The following is a 12,569-nucleotide window of genomic DNA, read 5'->3' on the forward strand; positions in this document are numbered from 1 at the left end:
CCATCACTGCCTTTCCTAGCCCCCTCAAGCTGCTGAGCATTGTGACAAAACATCAAGGAGTAATTCCAATCAGTATTATTTGAAAGTCGTGGTTTCTGTTCAGCACCCAGATCCTCCTTCACTGCCGCTAGCATTCACTATTCTGCTCCTTAATCAATTCTTCTAAATCTCTATCACCCTTTTGAATCATTAGCTCTAACAATTTCTCATATTTTCCCTTGTTTTTGATAACTTTGACAGTGTTGAGGCATTTTTTTCATGTTTCAACAAACATGAATTTTGGGGAGGGCAACCAAAGGAGTAAAATGCCATCCTCACCAAATCATATAAAGGGGTGCATACTATCCAGGTGACTAATCACTATCAATGTTAACTTTGATCTTCTGGTTTAGGTAGTGTTTGCCAAGTATCTCTACTGTAAATTTACTCATTCCCCTCCCACCCCCCCCCCCCCACTTCCTATACTTTAATCTAGGAACTCACTAAGCACAGTCCATACTTAAGGGATAGTCAGTTAAACTCCACCTCTTTGAGGGCAGAGTATCTAGAGAATTATTTAAAATTCTTCTTTACGAAAGAGTTTGCAATAGCTTTTTTTTTAAAAAATTTTTTAGCGTTTATTTATTTTTGAGACAGAGAGAGACAGAGCATGAACAGGGGAGGGTCAGAGAGAGGGAGACACAGAATCAGAAGCAGCTCCAGGCTCTGAGCCGTCAGCCCAGAGCCCGACACAGGGCTCGAACTCACAGACTGCGAGATCGTGACCTGAGTTGAAGTCGGATGCTTAACTGACTGAGCCACCCAGGTGCCCCTGCAATAGCTTTTAAAATGGTATTCCTATATCTACTTATCTCCATGTCCTCTGTGCATCTTCCATCCATACTACAGACACAGTGGTCATTTTAAAGTAGATATCTGTCCTCTGTTTAAAACCTTCCAATAGCTACCGATTAATACAAATATAAAATACTAGGTCTGAAACTCAAGATTTAAAGCACTGCATACCCTCCAAACTATAAACCAGTGAGTCTCAACTTTAGCTCACTTGGGAATCACCAAGTTGCTTTGGAACATGCAGATGCCTGGTCCCCATTTATTAGTGAAACATGCCTTTGAAATGTTTTAGTACTTATTACCTTTTTATTATTATAAAATATGTATTCTCACACAATTATTTTATAAAAGCCATCATCCCAATAATTATATTTACTTATTATATTCTTCATAAATTTTCTAGGTTTTTTTCTTTCAGTTGATTATTTGGAGTCAGTGATTGCCTTTTGATATTTCAAGTACTTGGGTACATGTTATAAGCATTTCAATTCCTTCTCATTTCTACATTTTTAGTAAAGTGTTTCCATGGTGCTGGAAAGTGTAATTACTTTATAATCAAGAAATGTATTTTAATGCTATTACAGACCTCTAGAGCAATGAAAACTTCTAATCTAAGATATTCCCTAGATAAACTATGTTATGAAGTATCATCTGCACATAAGTTATTAATTCTCTTCATAATCTCTGACCTCATTTACCTATACTAAATTATATTTATCATTTATTTAAATAATTATTGTACAATATTCTCAAATTAGTTTATTTAAACATAAAATATAGATTACTTACAATGTACTTATATATAAAGAAACAATGAAATTATAAGACTTTTACTTAATATTAGAAAAAAGAATATCTAACCATACCACCATTTGATTTTAAAATATTTTATTTCTACATTAATACTTTAAAATTCAAATCTGAAAAACTCAAAGCATTCACAAATCAATGTTTCACAACCCCAAATCCTTGATGTTATAAGAAAGGACAGTATTTTCTTGAGCCGAACATAACTATTTCAAATTGAAAGTATATCAGGAATGAGATGCTGTTATTTTGGATATGATTTTATAATTTCTTTTTTTAAATTTCTCTCTCCGGAACTAGCTTCATTGGTATATCTGTTTATTGAAATAAGATGTTTGGGGTGCCTGGGTCGCACAATTGGTTGAGTGCCCGACTCTTGATTTCAGCTCAAGTCATAATCTCGTGGTTCATGAGATTAAGTCCTGTGTTGGCTTCCATGCTGGGTGTAGAGCCTGCTTAAGATTCTTCTTCTTCCTCTCTCTCTCTGCCCCTCTCCCATGCCCATGTACTCTTTCTACCTGTCAAAAATAAAGTTTTAAAAAAAAGAAATAAGGTGTTTATTGCCAAAATAAGAAAATTAGAAAGGGTAAGAAAAATAATTTTTCTTTAAAGCCATATAATCCACATTTTCTATCAGGTAAAACTGTCCTCGTAGAAAGTAACATTATACACACACCACACACATGTATACATACACATATGTTTATATATACACATATGTGAATAATGTATGTATATATATACATGTATGCATACATATATAGAAATATAGAGTATATATAATATGTATATATATATGTATGTTAATAATGAAGGAAGATTCCAGAAGCCAAACATTAGATGAAAGCACAATAAGTGATCCCAAAGTGTAGGGAATAGTTATAGCTTCTATACGTCATGTTCAGTCAGATGTAGGTGCTGACCTCGTGAATACTCCACAGAAGCATGATGATCAGATGGCTGTGCTCTAGGTATCTCCTCACCCCAGGAAGGTTCAGACAGTCAGAGATCTGAGGAGATTAGGTGAAACCAGCAGGTCTGTGACAGGGTCATAGATTGACTATATGAAATATAGGATAAATTTCTACTTTATAGTGCCAAAAAAGGCAGAACTTCAAACACAGCTTCAAAATATACAAAGCAAATATTAGCAGACTATGAAGAAAATTTATGTATCTATCATCATAGGCTGAGAATTTATCAATCTTCTATCAGGAAGATAGGTCAGGTAGAGAAAAATTGCAGGAAAGATATGTAATATTTGAACAACACACACACACACACACACACACACACACGCTTGATCTGCTGGATATATACCTCCATAGAAAACAGACATCACATCATAAGTCCTTCACCTTGTTCCTACTATATAGCCACACATTGACCTCCACTGACAGTCAGATTCTAGATTCCTTCTTTTATATCAGAGGTCTTTCTGTTGTGTCTAAAATCAATTGTCCAACTATATCCTTTCCTCCATCCCCTTCCCTTCCCTTTCTCAATAATGTAAGATAATCTTTTAAAAGACAATTTTAAACTTTTTTTTACAGAGATACTAGAAAAAGTACATACAATTTATGTACTCATATTATGTTTTTATATCTACTGCTCATATTTCTTTCAGATCTTTTCTGAAACAATACTTATGCTGGAACTAAATTTACCACCTCAAAGAGTGAATATACATGATTGAGCAAACTCTTCTGAGATCTCTTTCTAGTGTATTGCACACTAGCAAAAAGTTATCTAAAAAGAATACCTCACATGCTTTCAAAAAGAACTACAGAAAAATAAACGGATATAGACAAGTTAGTTTTAATTCACTGCATTTTCATTTTAATACAATTATAATTAGAAAAGGTAAGTAAATATGCCATAGTTTTCTCATCTTCAGATGACTATTCTGTTTTCTCTCTCTTAAGATGGAAAATTTTCTATTATTGTAACTATTCAAATGAGGTAATAAACAAAGCAAAAGACATTTCTATTTGGCTTAAAGCCATAGATGAGTTAATTAATCCAACCTTTATTAAATACTTACGGTGTGTCAGGCATTGTGATAAGTATTGGGAATACAAATTTAAATGAGAGACAGTATGGATCAGTTATGTATTGAGTTTGGAGATTTGATTCATAAAGTTTAAAAAGACACAAATATTAATTCTCTCATATGTAAGAAGTCCAGAGCAAGGCAGTGCAGTACTGATACTGCAGCTATACAAAATTATCATGTTCCTTGATTCCCTTTCTCTTCCCTGCCTCATGTGATCTTCATTCTCAAGGTTACCTCCTGGATCGAGATGTCTGCTGGAGCTTCAGCTATTATGTACTTGGCCCAAGGGGCAGGAAGACGGAAGGAGAAAGAAAATATAAAAGTAATCTGTCCTTTTAACATGGTTTTCCAGCAGTTGCACACAACATTTCTCGGAACTTAGTCACGTGGTATAGTAAAGCTTTAGAAGATTCTGTACATTGTAGGCTTTCAGTGGGGCTCATTATCCCAATGAATAGCACCAGGATTTTATTAATAAGTAGAAAAGGAAAACTGTGTGTTTTGGTAGGCAATCATCTGTCTCCATCTCACAGTTTCTCCCTGCCTTCAAGGTATATAGGATCTAGCAAAACAAAGTAATAGAGACATTAAAAACGAAAGAACAATGGCAACTTAAGAGCTATGAAAAAGGTCTTTTCTTTGATACTGTGGGTCATAAAAGGCATAGTAGTCAAGTCCATCTGGAAGGTCATGAACACAGTAATTGGCATATATGCATTTGTTAATGATACCCGTTTTAAAGTGTTTCCAATATATTTCAGACATTTTCCAAAGGAGATAGAGAAAGTGGACTAAGAGTTAGGTGTCAAGAATTTTACTTGCACTTTTTCATTTAATCCTCATGTAACCCTGGGAATTAATTATTATTTTTATTTCCCTGATAGAGGCGTGGCTTTTTGAAAAGTAACAAAAATTTACCCAGGACTATTAGCAATGAATGGAAGTAGTATTGAAATCTAGGTCTTTCTCCCACATTTAATTTTTCAATATACCATAAACTATCAAAACCATTCCAACCCAAGATGCAAAATTGGAAAACAAATCCTTTGGTCTTTTATTGAACTGTATGATTTAAAATTATTTTAAGGGATGCTCCTAATTGCATATTCTTCATCTTGCTAATATTCCAAGATTTTAGATTTCAAAGATCTGTCTGCATGCAATTCCTTTCTGAACTCTCCATATTTTTCTGGCTTTCCAATAACTTTTAAACAAACTAGCCGTGTTTTGCTTGCTTTAGGAGTCCCACCTCCCAGTGTAGAAGCCAGGAAAAGCACATTCTCACTTTCCTTTGCAGTGCAACATGGGATCATGATTCAAGATTCCAACAATTGTACTTGCCCAAGTGAAGCTTCATTTGGCAGTAGTCCACTTGGGTGTAAGTACACCCCGTGCAGAGTTCATTTAATTAACATTGGATTTCTAGCAATGCTAGTGGTTACAGTTCTAACTTCTGCTCCCACAACTGATTTATCAGCACTGGTGGAGTTTTGGTGCAGTCAGGTGGAGTTCTTGGCAGCTGGTACAAGCTGCCCCAGGCCAGTTCAAGGAATGTTTTGGGGCCATTGGTCCTGGAACTTGAGCATTGAGCCACCTTTCTAGCAATTCTGTGAGCTTCCCAGTGTACTTTTGATCAACTCTTTGGTCTTGTGGAACTAAAAATTGCTTCTGTTGCTTTCAACTAATAATTATGAATAATACCATCCTTACACTAAATGTAATCAGAGGAGAGCAAAATTGCTATGACGGAAAGGTAACGTTTCGGGAGAAAGAATGCTCAATTGGGAGTAGCATCAGGTCTCTCACTAGTTGTATGACTAGAAAAAAATACACTTAACTTCTCAGAAGTTTTTTTTTTTTCATTAATGTGTGAATACATGTAGTGTTAAGATTCCATCTATCTAAAATGTTTTTCCCTCTCTCCTCATGAAAAGATGCAGTGAGATTGAGAAAGAACATAAAACCATTTAAGATCCAGAGCTCCATAACAGCGATGGTTAATTTTAGCTTCTCCACTCTCTGGCAATGTGACTTGGTGACAGCCACCTAAACTGTCTCAGTTTCCTCATCTGATATTGCATTAATTATCGTACCTGAACGATGAGACTGTTCTGAGGAATAAATGAGTTAATATGTTGAAAGGGTTTTGACAATGGTGGACACTTTATTTGAAAGCTTTATTATATGATTATGTGTTAGGTATGATTATTGCTGTCGTTATTGTCTTTTTGGCAATATTTGTAGCACTTTATTAAAATACAGATTCCAGAGCCTCGATCTAAACCAACTAATTCAGAAACCTCAAGGGTGATGCTTAACCATGTGTATTAGAATAATTACATTACAGTGAATGATTTTTGAGCACAACTAAGATTGAGAACCACTAAACCATAAATATTTGGAGTCGTTATTAATGCTACCAAATGGTAAATGCTTTGTATTTTCACGCCTCAGTAAAAACACACGAAAAAATTTTACGTTGAATGGGCAAAAAATTATGGTAAAGATATAGAAACAGCATGATATAATGGAAAGTGCCCTCAAGAAAGATCAAGAGACATGTCTTAGATTCTGGTTCTCAGAACAATTCATTCATTGACTTTGGTCCACTCACACAATCTCTTTGACCTTCAGTTTCCTAAGCCAAAACCAAGGTGGGTTGATTAGATGAACCAGCATGGTTTTACATTGAAAGCTATTGACTGGACAATTTTGGAGGAAATATACATGTATGTGTGTGTATATGTATGCACACTTATGCACATTTATATATGTAAATATTGTATATAGGGTAGATAGGATTCAGGAATTAGAAAGACATTAGTAAGCCATTTATTAGTATTTGACCTTGCGTAAGCATCTTAATCAACCCAGTCTTTCCTTTATAAAATAGCACTATGTGAGATTTATATACAATATATAAATATTTATACAATATATAAATATGTATATAAATATATATAATATAGTTATAATAAAAAGAATTAGGAACTAAATAAAAATTACTGTCCTTTGAATTCTACCTTTGCATAATTGTCTATATTAAACTGGACCCTATGCTATATTTAATCACGTTAGGTGGATATTTGGATTCAAATCCAAAAATCATGCATGACAATAATAAAACCTCAGAAATCTTATGATAGGAATTATTAGAGTGCATTTTAAAATATACTTAAAATCTCTTTTTTTCCACATAAAAGTTCTTAGTTTATTAATCCACTCATGAAAAATCTGCACAATCACCAGAGACAAAGTCACTGCAGAATCTTTACTCTGTTTTTTTGCTGGCACCAACATTGGCTTGGGCAGTCCCCCTGACTTTCTTCATTCTGTTCTTGTATTTCTTTTGCTATTTTCTTGAGGTCGTTTTCTTCTCATACAGATCATGTCTTCTCATACAGACCTATGTTTGGGTTCATTTTTTCTTTTCATAATCCAAGGAATCGTAAATCATAGCAAAGCCCATTGTTTTGCCACCGTCAAAATAGGTTTTGAATCCATATACAAAGATGACATTCAGTGTGGTCTTGTACATTTTGGCTATTTTTTCCTGAATTTCTGTCTTAGGTACTGTTGCCTTTCTAAGGTGAAGAGCATCAAGGACCATTTGTTTCTGCTGAAGTAGTCAACTGGCATGAACATCCTGGTCCGGGCGATTACTCTGTTGTTCATGATCGCAGCCGAGCTTCAAGCAGCCAGGGAGGAAAGAACTACTATTCGCAGACCAATCATATATTTAAAGTCTTGACATAATGAAAGCTTTAACCAAAAATACAATGTACTTGATGATTTGCACATTTGCCCTTTCTCTTCTACACTGAATGTTACTTCATTCAGTGCTTTCATACTGTACCCGGGATCTTAGTTTATTTTATGCCACTTTGGAAGTGATTATTTTTTATAGAATTGGATGATGTGATGGCTAACCACAAGAAAACACTAAAAGGTCAAAGGCAGTAAAGTGTGTTTTTTTCCAAACAGAAGTAAAAATGACTTTACGCTTCTGCAATGTTTCACTTTCATGCTTTTTATATTGGCTCGGTCAGGAAATACATCTCATTCACATTGATCATTATAGCATATGCCATCGGGATAGACGTAGCTGACTGTTCAAAAATAAATCAGCTAGACACCAATGACCATCAAGAAGTAATACTCTTTGAGTTCCCTACAGTCTGTAACCCATACATTTATGTCAACTTGCAGGAAAATATATTGGCAATAAGTCAACATTAATCCAACAGTATTTGAGAAAAGAACAGAAGTATGGATATCATATAAGAATTTCAGATGTTGATTTTTAAACTAGATCATTCTACTACCTAATAATTATAACTGTTTATATACTGTCCTTCCTCTCAGTATGCAATTCTCATCTTTCCTCTTTATTTATGAATATCTTTTATCTATGGTATTTACTTTTAATGTTTTACAGAATATAATACTGAGCATTGTTATCAAAAGATATTTAATTGGGTTAGCCTGAGTCCTTACATTTTTTCAACTAGCTATTCTTGACTCTTGAGATTTTCTTATCATCTAAAAAAATATTCTGAGCCCTGTTGTTCATTTGTTATTTAGGAATCAGATGATACTTGTTAAAATTATCTTTTCTCTCTCTCTCTCGACATCTATTCTTGAGATTGTCTGCCTCTTGTAATTGTTAAGACACATTTCTAATACATCAAAAAAGTCTGCAATACTCAGGCATTATTTGTTTTTTTCACATGGTTTCAAATAACATGTGCAATCATTATTTGACAAAAGAACAAGTATTTGTCCATTATAGCCTCACAGAATGAATTAGAAAAAAACGAGTCATCACACGCCAGTCAGAGTGGCCAAAATGAACAAATCAGGAGACTATAGATGCTGGAGAGGATGTGGAGAAACGGGAACCCTCTTGCACTGTTGGTGGGAACGCAAACTGGTGCAGCCACTCTGGAAAACAGTGTGGAGGTTCCTCAAAAAATTAAAAATAGACCTACCCTATGACCCAGCAGTAGCACTGCTAGGAATTTACCCAAGGGATACAGGAGTACTGATGCATAGGGGCACTTGTACTCCAATGTTTATAGCAGCACTCTCAACAATAGCTAAATTATGGAAAGAGCATAAATGTCGATCAACTGATGAATGGATAAATAAATTGTGGTTTATATACACAACGGAGTACTACATGGCAATGAGAAAGAATGAAATATGGCCCTTTGTAGCAACGTGGATGGAACTGGAGAGTGTTATGCTAAGTGAAATAAGCCATACAGAGAAAGACAGATACCATATGTTTTCACTCTTATATGGATCCTGAGAAACGTAACAGGAACCCATGGGAAGGGGAAGGAAAAAAAACAAAGAGGTTAGAGTGGGAAAGAGCCAAAACATAAGAGACTCTTAAAAACTGAGAACAAACTGAGGGTTGATGGGGGGTGGGAGGGAGGGGAGGGTAGGTGAGGGGTATTGAGGGCATCTTTTGGGATGAGCACTGGGTGTTATATGGAAACCAATTGGATAATAAATTTCATATATTAAAAAAAAAGAAAAAAGAAAAAAACACCGAGTCATTAAAAAGGATAAATTCCCACACAAATAAATTACTATTGTTTTTATGTGTCTTTTTAGCTTATGATATTCAGGGATGCATGATTCGACATAAAGTTTGCATGATGTTCCCAATGTAACACATCTCTGTTTTGCCAGATCTGTTGAAAAGCAGGGGGAAAAAAATTAATTTTCTTTTCAAGTTTGAAAAATGTGTCTTAAAGAATCTAAATAATGGAAAAGGCAGAAGTATTCAAATATTACCATTTCTTCCCCCCCCCCCCCAACACACACATCCATGATATTAGTTTTCAATTGGAAAAGGAAGACATGGTTAGGATAAAGAATTAAAAGGCAACAAGTAGATTAGAAATAATTTTACCTGGCCCTTGGAGAATGCAAATAAATCTATGTCTTCAAATGATTACTATTTAGAATACTGAGAGGATTTTGTATTTTTAGAATGTCCATTCTCCACCTATATCCCCTATATCCCTTGTCCTGATTCATACTATTCCTTCAAGAGTCAGCCTACATGTTTTGTCTTCTCCTTTGTGCATTCCTCTGTACTCCATACTTGTGTCATCTACAGCACTTAAAACACTGTATTTATATATTGGCAATGTTGGATATTTAAAAAAATCTTTCACCTAACTTGTAAGTTATATGAGAATAAGATTTTATTAATGTCAGTATCATTGTTAATAGCACATTGGTAAGCTCCTGATAAGATGATTTAATGATGAAATTAATTTATAAATCTTTAAGCAATCATAAAACATTAGAGAAGCGCTACAATATTTTTATCAACTACTTTCAATTTAATGTCCTGATAGTCCTCTATGGGACTGGTGGAGAGCAAACACAAAGAAGAGAGGTCAACTGCTGTCCTCCATTCTTAGTGTAAAATCCAGGCATTCACATCCCTTGTTATTTTGACAAGGGCACCTTAACTTTTTTTTATGTATATATTAATGTTCTGCATACCATTTTAAGAAGTGATTTTGCTACTAGAAAAACAAGATCTAAGATTCTAATTTTAGATGATCAAATGACTCTATTTTGAAAAGCAAAAAATGTATGTTCTAGAACTGCACTGTCCAATATGGTAAACAATAGCCACATGTCTTTACATAAATTTACAATTAAATGATAGTTTAAATTCAGTTCTTCAGTTAAACTAGCTCGATTTCAAGTGCACAATTGCCACAAGGCCTACCAGGTATCATAGTAAACACCATACAGCCTATACTATTTCCATCATCATAAAAAGTTCTATTGGACAGCTTTTTCCTAAAACTACTTCTGTTGAGTATGATATCAATTATTGTAAAATCCTAAAAGAATCTAAGAAACAAAATTGGGATAAATTTTTAAGAAGGTGCAAGAGATGTTTGCTTGACTTAAGAGTCCTGCTTCATACTAATTTTCTAATGTTTTCTAAGTCATAGGATAGAAGACTAGCAGACCAGTTAAAAGTGGGAGGCCTAGAGTGAGAGTTTCCAGGTTAGTAAAGCACTATGTAACTCAACCTACTTAACAATTCTAAGCATCAGTGTGTGCTCCAAAATGTGAGTAATAGCACTTAGTTCATAGGGATGTTCTGAGGATGAAATGAGACAAAGCATGCATGGATTTAGCAAAGTCCCTGATACATTTTAGTAATCAAACTTATAGCATTACCCAATTACTGTTAGTCTAGGCATCAAATTTGATGCCTTGCAGCACAACAAATTGGGGTACTTGAAGATAACTATGGCAGCACTGTGGATGGTAATATAAACATTTATTTAATTATTTAATGCAAAGTGAGGGCAACCAGAATCTACCAAATGATTTATAGTCCCCAGATGTTCAGGGCCTAATTCTCTCATTACAGGTCCTTGCATTATCCAGTTATCATTTAGAAAACAGACTCAGTCAAAACAGTATGATATTGACACAAAAATAGACACATAAGTCAATGGAGCAGAATAGATGACCCAGAAATAAACCCACACTGTGTGGCCAATTAATGTATGACAAAGGAGGCAAGAATATACAATGGGGACAAGACAGTTTCCTCAATAAAATGGTGCTGGGAAAAGGACAGCTACATGCATACATCAACACAAAAAATAGACTAAAACTGGATTAAAGACCTAAATATAAGACCTGAAACCATAAAACTCCAAGAAGAAAACATATGTGGTAGTCTCTTTGAAATCAGGCTTAGCAACATTTTCCTATATAAGTCTCCTTTGGCAAGGGAAACAAAAGCAAAATTAAAATATTTGGACTATACCAAAATAAAAAGCTTTTACACAGTGAAGGCAGCCATCAATTAAACCAAAAAGACAATCTACTGAATGGTAGAAGATATTTGCAAAGGATATATCTGATAAGGGATTAATATATGAAATATATAAAGAATTTTACATAATTCAACACCAAAACCCCCAAATAATCCAATTGAAAGATAGGCAGAGGACATACATAGATATTTTTCCAAAGAAGAAATACAGATGGCCAGCAGATACATCAAAATATGCTCAATATCATTTATATTCATGGAATTATCTACTGAGAAAGAGACAGAAATAGAGAGAGAGCAGGGGAGCGGCAGAGAGAGAGAGAGAGGGAGAGAAAGAATCCCAAGCAGGTGCCTTGCTGTCAGTGGCAGAGCCCAAAGCAAGGCTTGATCTCACTAATAGAACCCTAGGATCATGACCTGAGCCAAAATCAAGTCAGATGCTCAGATGCTTAAGGAACTGAGCCACCCAGGTGCCCCATTGATGTGTTAATGATTTTAAGTGCCCTTTTTCTACCTCCGATCTGTGGGTTTCTTATACAGCAACTTTCCAAACAGACCAGCACCTGCTGTTTCGATACTGAGATACTACTTACAGGATGGTAATATGGTGATATGGGACCAAACTCCCGACACAATTGCCAGAGTATGAATCCTGCTCCACCAAAAGGACCAAGGCTTTCTCCCTCAACAATAGGATCTTTTGTCCTTCTGTGACCTGCTACACTTAAATAACTATATTTCCACTGTGTTTTGCTATTATGCAAAATCAAATGTGTTTCTCTGTCATTGGCTGGGTTATTTCCATAGACCTGTAGAGGTTATGGCAACAAAATAATATCTCCTGGTTTCAGTATTTCCTAAAGTGGCGTACAAATTTCATTCTTAATTGAATAATTATCAACTTTTGGAACAATTGCTCTTATTTTCACTAGTAGATTCCAACTGTGAAAAATTTTCCCTTGTTTCTGTCAGTGACTTCCCTAGCTTATATTTATGAGGATTTCCAATGAGATATATTCTCAAGTCATTTAATTT

The 12,569-nt window shown here is 34.9% G+C and overlaps 1 pseudogene; it reads right to left on the reverse strand.

Annotated features, from left to right (window-relative positions):
• Positions 1-6,968: 6,968 nt before the first annotated feature.
• Positions 6,969-7,490, reverse strand: LOC125938120 (40S ribosomal protein S24-like; annotated as a pseudogene).
• Between the last annotated feature and the right edge of the window lie 5,079 nt (positions 7,491-12,569).

The sequence above is a fragment of the Panthera uncia genome (assembly GCF_023721935.1).
Source record: "Panthera uncia isolate 11264 chromosome B2 unlocalized genomic scaffold, Puncia_PCG_1.0 HiC_scaffold_24, whole genome shotgun sequence".
NCBI classification, from domain to species: domain Eukaryota; kingdom Metazoa; phylum Chordata; class Mammalia; order Carnivora; family Felidae; genus Panthera; species Panthera uncia.